Below are 12,033 nucleotides of genomic sequence, written 5' to 3'. Positions count from 1 at the left end.
GGAGATTTTATTTTTAGGGAGGTCAATAATGGCTTGTTGAATTTCTTTTTCTGAGGTTGTCTAGGTATTTAATCTCATCTTCATTTAACCTGGGCAACTTATATTTTTGTAAATATTCATCCATTTCACTTAGATTATCAAATTTATTGGCATAGAGTTGGGCAAAATAATTTTGAATTATTACTTTAATTTCCTCTTCATTGTTGGTAAGTTCACCTTTTTCATTTATGATACTAGCAATTTTGTTTTCTTCTTTCTTTTTCTAATCAAATTGACCAGAGGTTTATCAATTTTATTGTTTTTTTCATAATACCAACTTTTGGTTTCATTTATTAATTCTATAGTTTTTTGCTTTTGATTTTATTAATTTCTCCTTTAATTTTTAGAATTTCTAATTTGGTATTTAATTGGGGATTTTTGATTTGTTCTTTCTCCAACTTTTTAGTTGCATGTTTAGTTCATTGATTTCCTCTTTCTCCAATTTATTCATGTAAGCATTTAGAGCTATAATATATCCCCTGAGAGTTGCTTTGAATGAATCCCATAGGTTTTGGTATTTTGTTTCATTATTATCATTATCTAGGATAAAATGGTTAATACTTTCTATAATTTGTTTTTTGGTCCACTCATTTTTTAAAATGAGGATATTTAGTTTCCAATTTGTTCTGGGTCCATATCTCCTTGGCCCAGTATTGCATATGACTTTTATTGCCTTGTGATCTGAGAAAGATGTATTCACTATTTCTGCCTTTCTGCAGTTGATTATTAGGTTTTTATGTCCTAGTACATGGTCAATTTTTGTATAAGTTCCATGTACTGCAGAGAAAAAAGTATATTCCTTTCTATCCTCATTCAGTTTCCTCCATAAGTCTACCATATCTAATTTTTCTAACAATATATTTACCTCCCTAATTTCTTTCTTGTTTGTTTTATGAGTCGGTTTATCTAGATCTGATAGGGGGAGGTTGAGGTCTCCCACTAGTAGAGTTTTTCTGTCTATGTCTTCCTGTAATTCTTTCAGCTTCTCCGCTAAGAATTTGCATGCTGTCCCACTGGGTGCATATATATTCAATATTGAAATGACTTTATGTCTGGTACCTTTTGGGAGGATAAAGTTTCCTTCCTTATCTCTTTTAATGCTACCTATTTTTGCTGCTGCTTTGAGACAAGGATTGCTACCCCTGCTTTTTTTTTTTTTTTTTTTGCTTCAGCTGAAACTAAATATATTTTGCTCCAACCTTTTGCCTTTACTCTGTATGTATCTCTCTGCTTCAAATGAGTTTCTTGTAAGCAGCATATTGTAGGGTCCTGGTTTTTAATCCACTCTGCTATTTGTTCATCCAATTCATATTCAAAGTTATGATTACTAATTCTTTATTGCCCTCCATGCTATCTTCGCTCTGCTTGTATTTTTCCCCCTTTACCCCATTTTATCCATATTCCCCAGTATTTTTTTCTGAATACCACCCCCTTCAGTGTGTTTGCCCTCCTATTTCACACCCTCCCCTTTCTTTCCCCTTTCCCTTTTTCCCTTCCCTTCCTTTTGTTATTTCCCCTTTTTTCCCCACTCCCCTTCCCTTTCTCCATCCCCCTCCCCTTTTCCCCTTTTAATACTTGAAAAGTTAGATGTTTTATGAGTTAACTGAGTATGTGTAGATTGACCTTAAGCCAAGTCTGATGAGAAGAAGATTCAGGTGTTTCTCCTCTGCTCCCTTCTTCCCCTCTATTACCATGGGTCTTTTGTACCTCTTAGTGTAATGAGATTTACCCCATTCAAACCCCTCCCTCTTCCAGTCTCTTTCCTGTCCCCCTTTTTAAGGAGGTAGTGTTTTGTTAGGTCATTCTAAGTCATAGAAAATTCTGAGTGTCTGTCCCTTCTAGTTCAGTATATTCTATCAAATAGAGTCAAAATTCCTGAGAGTTATTAGAGTCTTTCTCCCAAGTGGGGTTAAAGCAAGTTACAACCCCATTAGATAGCAGTCTCATGGATAGGTCATAAATATCCATCATTTCTGGCTAGGTGTATTTTCTCTGTTAGAGTTACAATTTTCAAGATTTATGAGAATCTTCTCCCCCCATGCTGGGATATAACCAGTTTCAACTTACTGGATTGCATTTTTTTCCTTTTACAGACCCCCCCTTTTTAACCTTTTCGTGTGTCTCTTGAACCTCCTGTTTGATGTCCAAATTTTCTGTTTAGCTTTGGTCTTTTCATCAGAAATTTTTGGAATTCTTCCAATTCGTTAAATGTCCATCTTTTTCCCTGGAAGAGAAGGCTCAACTTTGAAGGAAAGTATATTCTTGGCTTCATTCCAAGCTCCCTTGCTCTTCGAAATATCTTGTTCCAGGCACTTCGATCCCTTAATTTTGATGCAGCCAGGTCCTGAGTGATCCTTACTGTGGCTCCTTCATATTTAAATTCTTTCTTTCTGGCTGCTTGCAGGATTTTCACTTTTATCTGATCGTTCTGGAGTTTGGCCACAACATTCCTTGGTGTTTTCATTTTAGGATTTTTTTCTGGCGGGGATCGATGTACTCTTTCAATAACTACTTTGCCCTCCGGTTCCATGATATCAGGGCAGTTTTCCATCACTAGATCCTGTAATATTAAGACCAGGCTTTTTTTTCTCTTCAATGTTTTCAGGAAGTCCTATAATTTTCAGGTTGCCCCTCCTCGATGTATTCTCGAGGTCAGTGGTTTTGTTGATGAGGTATTTTACATTTGCTTCTATTTTTTTCTATTTTTTGATTTTGTTTAAATGACTCTTGCTGTCTCATGGAGTCATTAGTTTCTGTAGACTCCATTCTTGTTTTTGTGGAGGAGTTTCCTTCATTAACCTTTTGCAACTCCTTTTCCAATTGGTCAATTCTACTTTTGAAAGAGCTTTCCATTTGACCAATTGAGGTTTTGAGAGAATTAATTTCTTTTTTTGTATTTGCCCATTTGAGGATCTGAGAGAATTATTCTCTTTTTGTATTTGTCCAATTGATGCTGTGAGAGATTTATTCTCATTTTTAATTGTCCAATTGATGATCTGAGAGACTTATTCTCCTTTTGTATTTGTCTATTTGGTGCTGTGAGAGATTTATTCTCATTTTGTAATTGTCCAATTGATGATCTGAGAGACTTATTCTCCTTTTGTATTTGTCTAATTGTACTTTCTAAGGTTTTGTTTTCTTTTTGCAAGGTATTAATTTTCTCTCCCAATTTTTAAGCTCCTTCCTTATTTCTTCAAGGAAGTCTTTCTGTGCCGGAGAACAGATTGTATTCTCCTCAGAGGTTCCAGGTCTCTCTGAGTTAGGGTTTTTCCCTTCCAGGAATTTTTCTATGGATCCACCTTTCCACTGACCCTTCTTCATTTTGCTAAGACCTTGAGATGCAGGGGTGGGGGGAGGCGGAGCTGGTTCACCAGGGCTTGGGATTGCTAACCACTTTACTGCCTGAGTGTAGTTTCTCTGGCTGGCCAATAAGAGGTGTTGGTTGCTTTCTCTGGAGTGTCTGTGACCGTGGCTAAGGGTTTCTCTCTTTGCTTGAAGGGGGTGGTTGGAGCTATTGAATTCTTTTGCCTTCAATCAATGGTGGGCTTTACCCTGGCCTGAGGTCATTCCTCAGCTGGGCTGGTTCTTCTGCTCACACACCTGGACCTGAGGCAGAAGTAGTTTGCATTTGTTTGTTTGGGAGGAGGTCTGAGTTGTAATGGGCCCAGAGGAGCCCAAGATGGTGTCCTCAGCTCTTCTGCACCAGAACTCTTCCCCCATGCCCTGCCCCTAAGCTCCAGGGGGACAGCACCAACACCAGTGCCTCTGCTCCCCCATGGACCCAAGCCCTTGTTGTCCAACCCCACCTCTGATGCAGCAGGTTGGGCTCTAGGGCCCTCAGACTCCTGGTTCCAATTCAGCTGTTAATCTGGCTGATCTGGGGCTGATCCTCCCTCTGAGCCCAGACTCACCCGCCCAAATTCGGCCACAGCTGCAGCCGGAGACAAATTCTGAGGTAGATGTTCATTCTCCTGGCTGTTCTTTCTGGGTTTTGTGGGTTGGATTTCTTTTAAGAGGTTTGTTTCATGTGATAGATGGGGTAGATTTCAGGAGACATTAGAACTGTGCCTGTCTTCTCTCCACCATCTTGGCCAGTGAAACTAATGACTTTATAAGACAAGAAGAATCAACTAAACAAAACCAAAAAATAGAGTAAAATTTAAAATACATCACTGGCAAAACCACTGACCTCCAGAATAGATCCAGGAGACACATCTTAAGAATCATTGCACTTCCTGAAAACCTTGAAGAGAAAAAAAGCCTGGACTCAATATTACAAGATTTAGTGATGGAAAACTTCCCTTGTATGATGGAACCATAAGGAAGAAGAGTTATTGAAAGATTACATTGATCCCCTCTGTCAAGGGATCCCAAAATGTAAACACCAAGGAATATTGTGACCAAGTTCCAGAACTATCAGATAAAAGAGAAAATCCTGCAAGCAGTCAGAAAGAAACAATTTAGATACCAAGGAATCACAGTAAGAATTACATAAGACCTGGTTTCATTAACATTAAGGGATTGAAGGACCTAGAAAGTGATATTCTGAAGATCAAGGGAGCTTGGAATGTTGTCAAGAGTTCACTAGTTGGCAAAACTGAGCCTTCTCTTCCAGGGGAAAAGATAGACGTTCAACAAAATAAAAGACTTCATACTTTTTCCTGATGAAAAGACCAGAGCTAAATAGAAAAATTTGGAATTCAAATAGGAGACTCAAGAGACACATGAAAATATGAAATAAAAGTGTAAAGAGAAAAAGCTGCTATCCAATAAGATGAAACTGGTTGTATCCCAATCTGGGAAAAAGATTCTCATTGCTGTTGAGAATTGTAATTCTATTAGGAAGAATATACTTAGCCAAAAGGGGCACTAATGACTTACCCATGACTCTGATAGAATTATTTAAAACCAATATCTCCTTAAAAAGAAGGGACAGTGAAGCGATGGGAGGATGGAGTCAATTAAATGGAGTAAATCACATTACATAAAGAGGTACAAAGAATCTATTACAAGAATGGGGGAAAAGGGAAGAAGTAAGAATTGCCTGAATCTTTCTCTCATCAGATAAGGCCTAAACTTAACATACAGACAATTTTCTTACCTTTCAAGTACTGAATGGGGAAAGGGGAAGGGGGGAGGAAAAGAAGTACTAGCAGAAGCAAGAAGGGGAAAAGGGAAAGGGGAAAGACACGGTAGGGCTTGGATAAAAGGGGGCAAACACAATGAAAGTGGTGGTATTCAGAAACAAAATACTGGGGAATATAGATAAAAGGGAAAAGATGAAAAATATGAACAGAGAGAACACAGCATGGAGGGCAATAAAGAGTTAATAATAAAAACTTTGAATATGAGTGGGATGAACTCTCCAATAAAATTTAAGCGAATAGCAGAGTTAATTAAAAACAAGAATCCTATAATATGCTGCTTACAAGAAACTCATTGGAAGCAGAGTGATACGTATAAAGGTAAAAGGTTGGAGCAAAATAAATTTTGCTTTAGTTGAAGTGTAAAAAATTAGGGCAGCAATCCTTATCTCAAATTAGCTGTAAAACTAGGTCTCATCAAAAAAGATAAAGAAGGAAATTATATCCTCCTTAAAAGTACAATAGATAATGAAGCAATTTTAATACTAAGTATGTATGCACCAAGTGGTACAGCATTCAAATTCTTAGAGAAGTTGAAAGAGTTACAGGAAGACACCCTGCTCTCAGATTTAGATGAGTCTAACCATAAAATAAACAATAAGGAACTTAAGTAGGTAAATAGAATGTTAGAAAACCTAGACATGATAGACCTTTGGAGAAAGTTGAATATGGATAGAAAGGAATATGCTTTTGTTTTCTGTAGTACATGGAACTTACAAAAGGATTGACCATGTACTAGGGCATAAAAACCTAATAATCAAATGCAGAAAGGCAGAAATATTGAATACATACTTCTCAGATCATAATGTAATAAAAATCACATGCAATAATGGGGCAGGAAGATATAGAACTGAAACTGGAAACTAAATAACTTCATTTTAAAGTATGAGTAAATCAAACAAAAAGTTACAGAAAAAATTAATGATTTCATCCTAGATAATGAAGGTAAAGGGACAACATACCAAAATTTATGTGATACAGCCAAGGCAGCTGTCAGGGGATATATTATATCTTTAAAAACTTACTTGATTAAATTATAGAAATAGGAAATCAATGAGCTAAACATGCAACTAAAAAATGAGAGAAAGAATAAATTAAAAACGCCCAATTAAAGTACCAAATGAGAAATTCTAAAAATTAAAGGAGAAATTAATATAATCAAAAGCAAGAAAACTGTTGAACTAATAAATAAAACCAAGTGTTGGTTTTATGAAAAAAACAATCAAATTGGCAAACCTCTGGTTATTTTGATTATAAAAAGAAAGTACAAAACGAAATTGTTAGTTTCATAAATGAAAAAGGAGAACTCACCACCAATGAGGAGGAAATTAAATAACAATCTTTCAATGTTTTGCCCAACTATATGCCAATAAATTTGATAATCTAAGTGAAAGGGATAAATACATACAAAATATAAGTTGCCAAGGTTAAATGAAGAGAAAACTTAATACATAAATAACACTTCCTCAGAAAAAGAAATTGAACAAGCCACTATTGAAATCCCTAAGAAAAAATCGGCAGGGCCAGATGGATTCACAAGTGAATTCTATCAAACATTTAAGGGACAATTGGTTCCAAATCTATATAAACTCTTTGGCAAAATAGGTGAAGACAGTACTCTGCCCAACTCTTTCTATAACACCAATATGGTATTGATACCTAAACCAGGAAGAGTCAAAGCAGAGAAAGAAAACTATAGACCTATCTCCTTAATGAATATAGATGCAAAAGTCTTAAATAAAATCTTAGCAAAATGACTACAGCAAATTATTTCTAGTATAATGCACTATGAACAAGCAATATTTATCCCAGTATTGTAGGGTTGGTTCAATATTAGGAAAACTGTTAGTATAGTTGACTATATAAACCTAACAGATTCATAAGATTATCTCAATAGATGCTGAAAAACCCTTTGACATATTACAGCACCCATTTCTACTAAAAAGACTAGAGAGCATAGACATAAATGGATTGTTCATTAGAATGATAAGCAGTATCTATCTGAAACCATCAACAGACATTATATGCAATGGGGATAAGTTAGAAGCAGTCTCAGTAAGATCAGGGGTAAAACACAGATGGCAATTATCACCACTACCATTCAATATTGTGTTAGAAATGTTAGCTTCAGCAATAAGGGAAGAAAAAGAAATTGAAGGAATCAGAATTAGAAAGGAAGAAACAAAACTCTTATTCTTTGCAGATGAGATGATGGTATAACAAGGGGATCCTGAAAAAATCATCTAAAAAGTACTAGAAACAATTAGCAACTTTAGCAAAGTAGCAGGATGTAAAATAAACCGTCATAAATCCTCAGTATTTTTATATATTACTAGCAAGATCCAGCAGCAAAAGTTTGAAAGAGAAATCTCATTCAAAGTAACTTCAGACCATATAAAATACTCGGGAGTCTTCCTGATGACAAAGACTCAAAAACTCTTTGCAAACAACTTCAACACACTTCTAACACAAATAAAATCAGATTTAAACAACTGGGCAAATATCAACTACTTATGGACAGGCTGAACTCATATAATAAAAATGACAATTCTACCAAAAGCAAACTACTTGTTTAGTGCCCTACTATTCAAAATTCCAAAAAATTACTTTAATGTGTTAGAAAAAATTGTAATTAAATTCATATGGAAAAATAAAAAATCAAGAATTTCAAGTGATTTAAAAAAAAGGTGAAAAATTTTTGGCTTTAGTCCTACCAGATCTAAAATTATATTATAAACCTTCATTCATCAAAACTATCTGGTACTGGCTAAGAAAAAGAGTGATATGTCAGTGGAATGGACTAAGGGCAACAGTGATAGCAGGAAATAGTTATAGTAATCTGCTGTTTGATAAACCCAAAGAGTCCAGCTTCTGGGATAAGAACTCTCTCTTTGATTAAAAACTACAAGGAAAATTTGAAGTTGAAAATTTGAAGTTGAAGTTGGAATAGCAGAAACTTGGATTAGACCAACATCTTTCACCCTGTAACAAGATTTAAACATAAAATACAATAGAACAAGCAAACTAGGAGATCAAGAAATAGTTTACCTGTCAGATCCATGTAAAGGGAGCAGTTTATGACCAAGGAAGAGATGGAGAACATCATTAAAAACAATGTAGATAATTTTGATTGCATTAAATTAAAAAGGTTTTGCACAAACAATACCACTGTAACCAAGAACAAGAAAAGTAGTAAATTGGGAAACAATTTTTACAATTCGTATTTCGTATTTCTGACAAAGGACTCATTTCTAAAATATATAGAGAACTGAGTCAAATTTATAACAAAACAAATCATTCCTCAATTGACAAATGGTCAAAGGATATGCAGAGGCAATTTACAGATGAGGAAATCAAAATGATCCATAATCATATGAAAAATTGCTCTAAACCATTACTTATTAGAGAAATGCAAATTAAAGTGTCTATGAGATACCACCTTATACCTCTCATACTGGCCAATATGATCAGAAAAGACTATGATCAGTGTTGAAAGGAATGTGGGAAATCTGGGACACTAATGCATTGTTGATGGAACTGTGAACTCATCTAAACTTTCTGGAGATAAATTTGGAATTATGCCCAAATGGCAATAAAAATGTGCATATCCTTTGATCCAGCAATAACACTACTGGGTCTATACCCTGAAGAGATCATGAAAGAGGGTAAAAGCATCACTTGTTCAAAAGTACTCATAGCAGCCCTATTTATGTTGGCAAACAGTTGGAAATTGAGTGAATGTCCATCAATTGGGGAATGACTGAGCAAATTGTGGCATATGCATCTTATAGAACACTATTGTTCTATTAGAAACCAGGAGGGGTGGAAGTTCAGAAATGACTGGAAGGATTTGTATGAATTGATGTTGAGTGAGATGAGCAGAACCAGAAGAACACTGTACACCCTAACAGCAACATGGGGGTGTTGATCAACTTTAATGGACTTGCTCATTCTGTCAGGTGCAATGATCAAGGACAATTTTAGGGTATCTGCAATTGAGAATACAATCTGTATCCAAAGAAAGAATTGAAGAGTTTAAACAAAGACCAAACGCTATTACCTTTAATTTATTTTAGAAAATTTATCTTATTATGTAATTTGCTATTTCGTATACTTTATTTTTTCCTTAACAGTTCCTTAACACATTTCTTGACACATTCAAATTTGATCAATGTGTAACATGGAAACCATGTAAAGACTATCAGATTACTGTCTGTGGGGGCTGGTGGGAAGGAAGCAAGATGGGGGAAATTGAAAAACTCAAAAAATAATAAAAAGAATGAAGTACAAACATCATCATCATCATCATCATCATCATCATCATCATCAATTACAATTATATGTAACTTATTTTTAAAAATAGTTTTACCAAATTCCTTCTATGCCATCAATATGATGCTGAAACCTAAACCAGGAAGAGTCAAAACAAATGAAATTTTAGACTAATCCCCCCTAAAGAATATTGATGCAAACAAGTTATAATTAGCTGAATAAACCATGATCAGCAAAGATTTATGCCAAGTTAATTTACCAGTTATAGACAATTCAATATTTGGAAACTATAAGCAAATTGACCATATCAATAACAAAATTGTAAGAAATCACATGATTATCTCAATAGATGCTTAAAAATTGAGAAAAATATACATTCCTATTAAAAACACTGGAGAGTATGCAAGTTTTACTTAAAATAATAAGCAGGATTTATCTAAAACCATAAGCAAACATTATATATAATATAGATAACCTCACAGCATTTCAAATAAGATCCAGCATGAAGAAACAATGTCCATAATTACCACTACAGTTCAGTATTGTATTAGAAAGGGAATTTTCATTTAAAGTTACTGTACAAAATATAAAATATTTGAGAATCTGACTCCCAACAAAATCCCAGAAACTATCTGAATACAATTAGATAATACTTTATTTTTCCCCCTCTAAATCCAACCTATTCAACTATATCCAACCTTTTAACTACTGTTAAAAGAAATACAATTTTCAAGAGTTACAAATATTATATCTTACCTTATAGGGTTGTTTAAAATTTGATATTCTTGACTAACATTTGTTTGTTTCCCCCTTCTTGTTCATCTTTTTATGTATCTCTATTCTTATGGTTCTTGTGTATTTATTTATTTATTTATTTATTTGTTTGTTTGTTTGTTTATTTATTTATTTATTTTAAATTTGACAATTTTCCCCCTAATCTCATTTCTTTCCCCCACCCCCAACAGAAGGCAGTCTGATGATCTCTATATTGTTTCCATGATGTACACTGATCTAATCTGAATGTGATGAGAGAGAAGTCATAGCTTTAAGGAAGAAAAATAAAGAGACAGCAAAATTACATAATAAAATATCGTTTTATTTATAATTAAAAGTCATAGTCAGGGGCAACCAGGTGGCCCAGTGGATAAAGCACCGGCCCTGGAGTCAGGAATACCTAAGTTCATATCCAGACTCAAATACTTAAAATGTACCTAGTTTTGTGGCCTTGGGCAAGACACTTAACCCCATTTGCCTTGCAAAAATCCAAAAAAAATGTAATAGTCATCCGTCTTTATTCAACGTCCACAATTCTTTCTCTGGATACAGATGGTATTCTCCATCACAGATATCCCAATATTGTTCCTGATTGTTGCACTGATGGAATGAGCAAGTCCATTAAGCTTGATCATTACTCCCATGTTGCTGTTAGGATCTACAGTGTTTCTTCTGGTTCTGTTCATCTCACTCAATGTCAGTTCATGCAAATCCTTCCAGGCTTCCCTGAGATCCCATCCCTTCTGGTTTCTAATAGAACAATAGTGTTCCATAACATACATATTCTACAATTTATTAAGCCATTACTCAATTGTTGGACATTCAATCGATTTCCAATTCTTTGCCACTACAAACAGGGATGCTATGAATAATTTTGTACAAGTGATGTTTTTACCCTTTATCATGATTTCTTCAGGGTATTCACCCAATAGTGGTATTGCTGGATCAAAGCGTATGCACATTTTTGTTGCCCTTTGGTATACATCTCTTGAGACTTGTATTTGGAGATTAAATTCTCTGTTCAGTTCTAGTCCTTTTATCAGGAAATCTCCTACATTAGACATCCATCTTTTCCTTGGACAAAAATATACTGAATTTTGCAGGGTAGTAAATTTTGGTTGTAAAGGTCTTTTGCCCTCTGAAAGATGGTATTCAAAGTCTTCCATTCCTTCAATGTTGAATATGCTAAGTCCTGTTTAAGTCTTATTATATTTCCTTTGGATTTAAATTATTTCTTTTTTGCTGCATATAGTATTTTCTCCCTTATTTGAGAATTCTGGAATTTATGTATGATAGTCCTGGGAGGTTTTTTTTCCTGGGGTCTCTTTTTGGAGGAGCTTTGTGAATTTCTTCATATAATTTTATTTATATATTTTTTAAAAAATTTTGTTCCGATGGTAGTTTCTACCTATCATTTTTGTAAGGTTTTGTATTTTACAATTTGTCTCCACCCTCCCTTCCTTTCCCCCAACCCCCATATAAGGCAGTCTGATAATCTTTACATTGTTTCCATGCTGTACACTGGTCTAATTTGAATGTGTTTAGAGAGAAATCAGATTCTTGATGAGAAAAAAAAGTATTAGAGATAGCAAATTTATGTAGTAAATAAGACTCTTGAAAAAATTGAAGGTAATAGACTTTGATCTTTGTTCAAACTCCACAGTTCCTTCTCTGGATACAGATACTATTCTCCATTGCAGGTACACCTAAATTGTCCCTAATTATCGCATTAATGGAATGACCATGTCCATCACCCCCAAGTTGCTGTTAGTGCATACAATGTTCTTCTGATTCTGCTCATCGT

This window comes from Macrotis lagotis, chromosome 6, assembly GCF_037893015.1.
Source record: "Macrotis lagotis isolate mMagLag1 chromosome 6, bilby.v1.9.chrom.fasta, whole genome shotgun sequence".
NCBI lineage: Eukaryota > Metazoa > Chordata > Mammalia > Peramelemorphia > Peramelidae > Macrotis > Macrotis lagotis.
The sequence above is the reverse complement of the archived record's forward strand: the minus strand, read 5'-3'. Positions refer to the sequence as shown.